The sequence below is a fragment of the Sorex fumeus genome, unplaced genomic scaffold (assembly GCF_029834395.1).
Source record: "Sorex fumeus unplaced genomic scaffold, SorFum_2.1 ptg000063l, whole genome shotgun sequence".
Lineage (NCBI taxonomy): Eukaryota > Metazoa > Chordata > Mammalia > Eulipotyphla > Soricidae > Sorex > Sorex fumeus.
Genome location: NW_026606120.1, coordinates 65,784,346 through 65,794,498, shown reverse-complemented (window position 1 = coordinate 65,794,498; position 10,153 = coordinate 65,784,346).

Genomic DNA, 10,153 nt, shown 5'->3' with positions numbered 1-10,153 from the left:
TTATTATTACAGTGAATTAAATACATGGATGTGGCATACATTTAATCCCCTTGTGGAAATCTTGTTTTAATTCTATAGTCCCAACTGGATGCAATATACTTAAATGAGCACTATTAACTTTTTTTCACTGTTCTATTTAGAAACATAACAGTCCAGAGATATTTATTAAGAAAGCATCAACTCTATTTGCACATTTTAAAGAGAATATTAGAAAAATTTAATTTTAATTTTCATGTGTATAATTTGTTAATATAATTAGAAGGGAATGCAATTAGGTACTTCGAGAGCTTTCAGTGTTAATTAAAAAGCTAATAAGTTGAATGGTTATAATACTGAATTAGGACTAATGCTCAAGGCAGTTAATCCTTTGTTTATCATTTAAGATCACTTAACTTGAATGCCATCATCATGTCACAGATTCCTTACTATTGGCACTTTTTGAATTGTGATGTTCCAAGATCTTAGATGGCATATATCTGAAGTATTTGCCTAAACTTTTCACCCAGTTCTGGGGTTTTACTAATAGCCAGAAGCTACTGTCTTTGACTCAATCCATTATAAAATCTTCCTGCCTCCCTCAACCCATGGAGTAATTTCTAGTTTTTAAAGAAAGGAAAAATAGCTCCACTAAGACATATGTAAAGGGTGACAGCTGTAAGATTTTAAATACTAATCAATATTGGGCTTAAATAACAGAAAATCTTAGAAGTAGACACTTCAAGCATTAAAGGGATTAATATCTTCAAATGGTAGGGCAACATCAAATAATATTTGCTTTTATATGGTGATAAGATTCATGGGTGCATGATGCTTAATGAAAAATAAAATCTCATCCATTTTTTTGGAAGACACTAGAGAACCAGTTCACTATTTTTAAAAGTAGCAAATAAAGTGACAAAAGTGAAAAAATATTACACTGACTTTCCTTTATTAATCATTTAAGTACTTCCACAGAAACTCTTCTGGCAGTTATACGTGAATAAGGTACGACAGATTTATAACATCACCATTTTGCAAGTGATAATAAAATAAAGGATCTAGAAAATTTTCATTATGGTTGCCAAAGTCATTAAGTTAAAAGAACAGAGCAATCTGATAACACATCAATTCATTATTCATTCTCATATGTATATTATTTAGCTTTTGTTAATGAGAGCTCCAAAGTGAGTTTGTTCCAAGTCCACTTCTGTCTTCATAATTGATAACATGATGAGAGAAGTGGTCACTGTTTGAAACACACAATTCTCAATAGTGGAAAGCAAGAGTTTGTTAAAGGCTATGCAGATAGAGTGCAAATAAATTTAAAGCCTTGCCACAGATATGTATGTCATTTCCACTCAAATGAAGTGAATGATACATTCTTTGTATGAGATGGGGAGAAAGACTGTTGGATAGATATTATCTGCTAAGCAATAATAGGATCTATTACAATATCACAGAAAGAGACAACCAGACATCAGATGCCTTCTGTGATGATCAAATATAAGAATGCAACCCAACTGACACATCAAGCTTCTGTATCAAAGCCTCTATATCTACAACCAAGCCTCTCTCCAACTATCAAACCACAGAAATAAAGAGCCCAACAGAAGATGTTAAACAAAGAAGAAACTAGTAAATTCTAGCTTGTGTGAAAACATTCCAGAGCAATTAATTATTTTTGTTTTTCTATAAATAATTTTTCAGAATAATATTGGGGTGTCTGGAGCGATAGCACAGTGGGTAGGGCATTTGCTTTGCACATGGCCAACACGGCTGACCCGATTTTGATTCCTCCTCCCCTCTTGGAGAGCCCGACAAGTTACCGAGAGTATCTAGCCCACACAGCAAAGCCTGGTAAGCTCCCCATGACGTATTCGATATGCCAAAAACAGTAACAACAATTCTCACAATTTGTTGTGAGATATTACTGGTGCCCACTTGAGCAAATTGATGAACAATGGGAGGACAGTGACGGTGACAGTGACAATATTGGAGTGACAAAGATAGTAGGAGAAATATAAATGAAATACATTTTTTGATGAGTATCATATAAAAAGGGGGGTAGGGTGTGGAAGATGACTTATCACTGGATAGTATGGAAGTTCATATGTTCAAGAAGTTGATTGTGTGATATGAGGAAATGTTATTCGCTTGTGGCCCTTTGCTTGCTTCTTCCTACATATTACATTTCACAGGTCGAAAACTTCACTTCTAACTGATAACACAGTGACAAAAAGAATATCTGTATTTCTAAGGTAAAAATACACAAATTATGTAGCCTTTAGTTTCTTAAAAAACTCCTTCCAAAATTGCAGAAAAAGACTTCAAAGGATTCTCCCAAATATAGTCTCTGAATAAGATAAAAAAAAAAACTAATTTGGGTAAATAGGCATTTTTTTGTTAGTTTTGTGGTCTTTACGAAGGGAAATCTCTAATCTTTGGTAGGTATAAACTATTTTGTTTCACATACCTAAGGAAATAGAAACACTGATCAGTTGAATTCATTTTTTTCCTTAAGTGAGAATGTATTTATCTTTAGAAAATACCAATTTTATTTCAAATTATAATCAAATAGCGACATAGTTTTAGGAGTCACAAATAAAATGGAACTTCAAGAGAAATCAGTATTTGTTTAAAAGAACAGATTGTGTATAGGGAGCTACATTATATCCCCTTCTTACCCCAAATAGGCAGTGGTTACTCCCATGTGGCATTTCAAACCACTGCAATTTACCTGGAGGAAATCATTAATTCTTGTAGGCATTTTAGAATAATAGCATGATGATGAGACACCTAAAAAGCACTCAGAGGAAACATTGGTTGCAAATGCCTGCCCAAATTGTTTAATGTTTGTCAAACTTGAATTGCATTTGAAGGATACATCCGCAGTAATGGATTTCTAGTTCTATTTCCACATGGGCAAGGTTTTGCAGCCATTACATGCTATAGTTTATTACCTTGCATTATGTATGAGATGATCTTGTGAGCAGGTACACAAACACAAGGGGGAAAAATACAAGAAAGCAATTTCTTTTATTGCTCAATATACAGCAGTTAGAAATAATTTGGAGATTTTTCAAATAGTTCGTTTTGGGAAATTCTTACATCTACTAGGGAATGATAGCAATGTTACTAAATAATTTGGCTGTAGGTAAGATTGGCATTAATACCTTAGGGAATAATATCTAGTTGCAGAATAGAGATAAATATTACAAAAGAGGCATAACATTTTAACAAAACTATCTCTTCACTCTCTTTCAAATAATGATTAGTTATGTGTGTCTTTGATGATATAATTGAACTTTTCTGTGCCTTATTTTTCTCTTCATATAGCAAGAACTAAACAATATGCTGACATAATGATAATGAAAGAGCATAAATCTAATTAAAGCATTCTTAAGAATTGGGTAGTCAATATTTTTGGTGTAATTCCCAGTGTTAAGGAAGTCCCAATAATTGTAACATAATTTTGCAAATTAAAAAGCATGATACAAATATGATAAAAAGATAGGTTTATTTTGGTCTATAAGTTTTGTTTTGAAGTACTTTGATGGTGTTTGATCAGAGGTTGCTAATTTTCTTTAAGAACTGAAAAGAATGAGTGTCAAAACTAAAACTAGTCTTTTTACCTTAAATATGGGGTAAAATACGTTATGGAATCATCTTTAGAAGGAGACTGAATTTCTAATGAAAAAAACAAAGATCTATTATTAATGAGGATATGAAATAATTTTTAAAACATTGATGTTTAGAAGCAGAAACTGCAGTAAATTGCAAACCATGAATGAAGTCTAGTCAACTTGAAGTGAGCGACTATTCATAAAATGCAAGAGAAGTTTTTGTTATGTTGTTTTCTTAGATCCAATTCATAGCCATATAATCTGTGACTTATATATGAAGAGTTATAAGTGAAGGGAACATGCATGTTCTTTATGATTTTGGCACACAGTTGCCAGTTCTAATTCAAACGCTCTCAAATTTTACCAATTTTCCCCCTACAGTTTGGAAGAAAAATTTTACTTTGACCAGAGACTTACTTTTAGAATTTTCAGTACTAGAAAGAAGGTTTTGTTTACAAAATCAGAAGGGTAAAAAATCAAAATCTCAGCAAGAACAGAAGAGATCTGGCAACCTTAGCTCCATGAGGAGGCTCATTTCAAACCTCAAGATGAGAGTTGGCTGTGCTTGAAATAAAGGTTACTTTTCTATGAAATAAGTAAAATAGTTCCCCATTAAAGAATATATTTTCAGTACCAAAGGTACGAGTTCCACAAGCATGTTATGCCCAGAATTCCACTAGGGTGAGAGGTTATATGAAAGCACATTACCTACAGGCAAAGAAAAAAAGAAAAACTTAACATCTGATGATAATAAAGATTGAACAATGAGGAATTTTAATGTCAGACTGCATTCAGAACCACAAAGCCTGAGAAAGAGAATAAGCAATATAAATTACCATTTATAATAACTATGAATTTAAAAAAGCGACTGATGGTTTAGAATAATAAAGATCCCAGTAAAATATCACCTTCATGAAATCTTGTCAGGAATACTATACTTTTTCCCCTTTCTTTTCATGGCAGAAATTCTTTCCCTATAACACTTAAAACTACCAATGATAAGCCAGAGACACTTTGGTCTGGCCAACACACACAAGATTTCTGACTTTCATGCAAGCTCAAATTTTAGGCACTGCTTAGCAGTGAGTGAGGAGTAACTTTCTCTGAGCATCAAATTTCTCATCATTATGCAAATGAAGATAACTTGTACACAATTTCTCCAAAATGTATATATTTCAAACACACATATGTATGTAAATATATGTGGATACATACATATGTGTGCGTGTTTGTGTGTGTTGAGATAGAGATACTGGCATAGAGACATATATGCATATTAGTCTAAAGAAATAAAGTGAGAAAAATACTTGAGAAATTAACCCAAGGCTTAACACACGATAAGACCTTAATAAACAGTGCTGTGTTATTAGTTATAGTATGTGTTTATTTGTTGTTCATTCACAAGTGTTTTTTAGTGACACCTATATGATGAGATAAACTTGTAAATAATGCAGTCTGTGTTAAGAAAATTTATTTTGGGGTGCAAAAAAATGGAAGTGGAAAATCTAGAATAGCATTCCAACAAAGATAAATAATAAAATTCATAGGAGAATTATGCAATCTTAAAGTGAGGGAACCCTTATACAAAATGTCATGCAAAAAATGCCATGCAAATTATAAAATAATACCCAAATCAAGTAACCAAGGACAATAGGAAGGATGAAGGAAATATTGGGTCCTAAGGTGGATCAGGGGGAGGGCAATATGGTTAAGGAATATAAATTATCAGCTTTTAATTTATATTACTTGATCACACTGTACCCCCTCCTCCACATAGAGCTTCAACTTATACATCTCCCCTATACTGCTTGGTTATCACATTAAGCAATTCACACCATACTAAGTAATTTACATTCTTCATTTTCTTGTACACAGCCAACATGGTCGACCCGAGTTCAATTCCTCCGCCCCTCTCGGAGAGCCCGTCAAGCTACCGAGAGTATCTCGCCCGCACGGCAGAGCCTGGCAAGCTACCCGTGACGTATTTGATATGACAAACACAGTAACAACAAAAGTCTCCAATGGAGACATTACTGGGCCTGCTCGAGCAAATCAATGAACAACGGGAGGACAGTGACAGTGACATATCTCAACCAATAATTGTAGCTATTACTCCATCTCCCTAACGCTAATGTATGAGTACTAACCATTAGGCCATAGCACACACTAGTAGTATTTCATGGGGTTGAAACAGAGTTGGACAGTGTTAAGTGTGAATGACTTGAAGAAAGAGTGAAGGCATCAGAGACTGAATGTATTGGCAATTGACTTCATGGAAGGGCAGAAAGGAGTTTAGATGCATGGATTAAAAAAAGAACAAACATGAGGTGACATATTGCAGAATTGGCCGAATTGTAGATAAATGTGGAGGAAGAAAGCATTCAGAAGGTTGTTGCAAAACATATCATGGTGGCCCAGACTAAAGAAATGGTATAAATAAGGTATTATGTAGATAGATATTTCAAGAAACTAAAATGAGATTTCAAGAAAGTAAAATGACAGGCGAGCATTATGATTAAATTATGTGAATGGGTAGTAAAAGAAGAGCTAATTTTTGGAGCCTGAGCTACAAGGGAACATGCACTGTGTTAGGGAAAAAAATAGAAAAAACAATTCTCAAAGGCAAAACTATTAGATATAAAGTGATTATTAAGCATAATTATTTAATACAAATTTGACTTTTCCTCTTTTCTCTGTTTCTGGATATTCTCTATTATCTGAAACCACTATAATGTATATTCTGAGTATAGTTTCCCTATTCAATATTTTATCAAATATAGATATAATTGACAATCATAGTTATGATAGTCTTTGTCATAGAGAACTAAATAACCTAACCATTGTCCCTTTATATGTGTAAATGTTTCACATAACAGAGAAAATCATTATAGCCTTGAATATGTATTTATTTAAAAATGTATTTATTTAAATATATATTTATTTAAAAATATACAAAAATATCATATACATGCTTTTCAAGAAGAAACAAAATTATCACACTAATCATAAATGTGAGTGTTTAGTGAATGCTCTTTAAATGAACGATAACTTTTTACTTCTATGATCCTGGAACACTTTTAAAATTGATATTTCCCATGTTTTGCTCAAGCGGGCCCAGTAACGTCTCCATTGGAGACTTTGTTGTTACTGTGTTTGGCATATCGAATATTCTCGGTAGCTTGCCGGGCTCTCCGAGCAAAATTTCCCATGTTAACTTTTAAAAAGCATAATTGATCGGATACTTGTTTAAAGGGTAATTGAAACAGGACAAAAGAATAAATAATGTGAGCCAGAGAGATAGTACAGTGGGTAGGGTGCTTGCCTTGCACATGGTCAACCAGGTTTCAATCCCCACCATTCCATATGGTTTCCCCAACCCAACAGAAGTGATTTCTTAGTGTAGAGCCAGGAGTAACCCTACTCGACAACATGTGTGGTCCAAAAACAAACACAAGAAATTAATTTATAATTAATTGCCCTCAAATATAAAATTCTGTGATTCTATTTTGATGAATATTAATAATGTATAACTATGGGCGGCCGGAGCGATAGCACAGTGGGTAGGGCATTTGCCTTGCAAGTGGCTAACATGGCCTACCCGAGTTCGATTCCTCCGCCCCTCTCGGAGAGCCTGGCAAGCTACCGAGAGTATCTCGCCCGCACGGCAGAGCCTGGCAAGCTACTCGTGACGTATCCGATATGCCAAACACAGTAACAGCAAAGTCTCCAATGGAGACATTACTGGGCCCGCTCGAGCAAATTGATGAACAATGGGAGGACAATGCTACAGTGCTATCAGTCCTAAATATCTTCTATTATATTTCTGAAGATATTACTTAAATCTTTCCCATGCTAAGAGCACAACAGTTTATCATTTATTGATGATAATACAATTCTAACATTGTGAAAAACTATGCACGCTGAAGGTTGTTCACGGGATCTCTGGACAGCCCTGTCTCACCTCCCGCATTCGGTGCTCTTGAGCCACTGTGTGTGGTCAGGATCAGGACGGCTGTTGGCCAAGGCAGACGAAAGAAGAGACAAGAGCCAGGCTCGTTGGTCTTAGTAGCAGGTTATTACAAGGAAGTTTATCCCATAGAAGAAATTTATGTTATGGAGGGCCTAGGTTCTCTCAAGCACGTGTTCCCCTTGCTAGTCTCTCCATGGTTCATCTCGCAGCCCTGCTCTCCCCTCTCTCCAGCTCCCTTATCTCTCCAACTTCCCTTGCAGTCTGGGCTGACACTGCCCTCAGTCAGGTAGCAAAATCAACATAAGAAAGCCCTTCCTGAGGGCCCACCTATAAGGTATTCTAAAGCCCTTCTTGACTGCCCAAGGGCAAATGCCTCTTAAGGTGTTTTTCTCTTTTCCTCAGTCCAATAACTATCAACATATCAATACTAACTATTTTTGTATGGACACAGTAAGGGATAACATTGAGACTTGTAGGGCAGCTTTCCTGGAAACATCTTGCTACAGACTCAGACTAGGTGTTCAGGACAGATTAATCATTCCTAGCCCTAGCAGGGTCCAAATCTAGTTATTACTTTTTGGATCATGACAGCATTTGTCCATGCCCAAGCTCTTAACTTATAGTTAAGCATTATGGCGCTTTGGCCAGGTCCATCTCGATGCCAGGGTAGCACATAGCTTACTGCTTGCCCTGGTTCCATCTAGTCTTTCGTTAGGACCCTGCTTTTGTGGGCTCTAGGAAGTAAAGGCAGCTGAGGCTTAGGTGAGGGAACAGATGCCCACAAAGAAAATATCACTGAGATTCACATTATAAAAGCATGTCTTCTTGTGTTCATACAAAAAGGAGATTGCTCTGAATAGACTATGCAAAGGACTTCGGGAAAAGAGAAAAACAATATTTGCACAAAGAACTTACAAATAAACACAGAGGAATGGGAGCACTGTGATGGGAGCAACCCAATAACTACTTGAGGCTATGCAAAAAGGACAAAACAATGTTAGTCTACATAACATATGTCACTGAACATTCTTTTCAAAATAAAATAAGATTTAGAGACAATTTCAACTTTCTCAGTGTTAAGACTTTCGAGCTATAAATTTATAGTCCTTGAATGCAGGTAATGTAATTATCACCACAAGTGCAACCCAACACACAATGTAATATGTGGGGTGAGAATGGTAGAAAGAAAGCTAAAGGCGTCATCTTCATCCTCAAGTTAGATTATCTGACAAAAGATTTTTTTTCTGCTATTTCACAAGCAAAAAAAACCCTACAGAAAAAAAATATAGTCTTATTAAAATACATATTCTTACATTTTAATTTATTTATTCTAGAAGAGGTGCTATGCCAGAACCAGCTGAGAGCTTCTGAGGACTTATTTCTGGCTCTGTGTCCAGTGATCACTCCTGGCAGAACATGGCTGGGGAACCGAGTGTGGTGAAGGGATCCAACCAGAGATGTGTTTATGCAAGCCAAGTGCCTTAAGCCCTGAACTATCATTTTATACTGTTAAAATAAAGTTTTGCCTCTGATTGCCATACCTCCTTTACCATCTCCCATCATTCAATACTCCCTTTAACATTTGGGGGTGGGGGTTGGGGCCACTTCTGTGTTGCTTGGGGAACTGTATGGTGCCAGGGATTATATCAGGGTGTTCTGCAGGCAAGACTAATGCCTTCATCCCTGTTCAGGCTTTGTCCCAATCCCTTTAAAATTTTCTAAAAGATAGACAGTTTAGGACAAGGAAAAGAAATAACCTGAATTATTTCTGTTCACCAAATGTCTCTTCTCTTTAAATTATAAATAATAGTAAAGGAGTTTGGAAAGGCAGTTACAAAGCTTAAAAAAAAAAGCACAAGGATTTGGTGTAACAAGACTCACGGCAGGGTTTTCGGGTCACTTGGAATATGATATAGATTGTGTTTGCAAATCCTGATGTTGCACAAAAGGAAGTTAGTTTCATATAAGCAAATTAGCACAAGAACCCACTCCTTTCGATTTATTTTTATTTTGTAATGAGAAAACCCATGATATAGGACTAAGTTTTAATAGTAATTGTTAAACAAGTTTTGAAGAAGTAGGAGGATAGGTTTGAGGACATTTTTTCTGGGAACCTGTCCTTCCAAGCCTGTGATTTGCAAACAGCTTCTACCTTCACTTGTTCCTGCAGATTTCTGGAGGGTTGACGTTTAAAGGAATATTACTGGCTCTCAATCTAAAAGCACTTAGCTCTGAGGTAGCAGGTCAAGAGAGCACTTGGGAAAGAATGTTTCTAAAGCTTAGGCACAAGTGCTCGTGGAGTTTAATAGCCTATCCCTGACTACAGTCCCAGTGCTCTCTCTGGAGGAGAACAATTTCTCTGCTCTAGCTTCCTGCGCTTCTAAAGCTTACCAGAAAAATGAACCCCTCTCCCTCATCACCCTAATCGGCCTTCCGACACCCCTATCCCTTGCCCTAGATACTCTCAGCTGTGTCCCCCCGCTCCTTTGTGACGTGAACGGCCAGAGACTGAGCCCTGGTCCACCCGGCTCACAAAGGCCAGTGCACCCTATCCAGTGCTTTGGGAGCTTCAGGCTGGTGT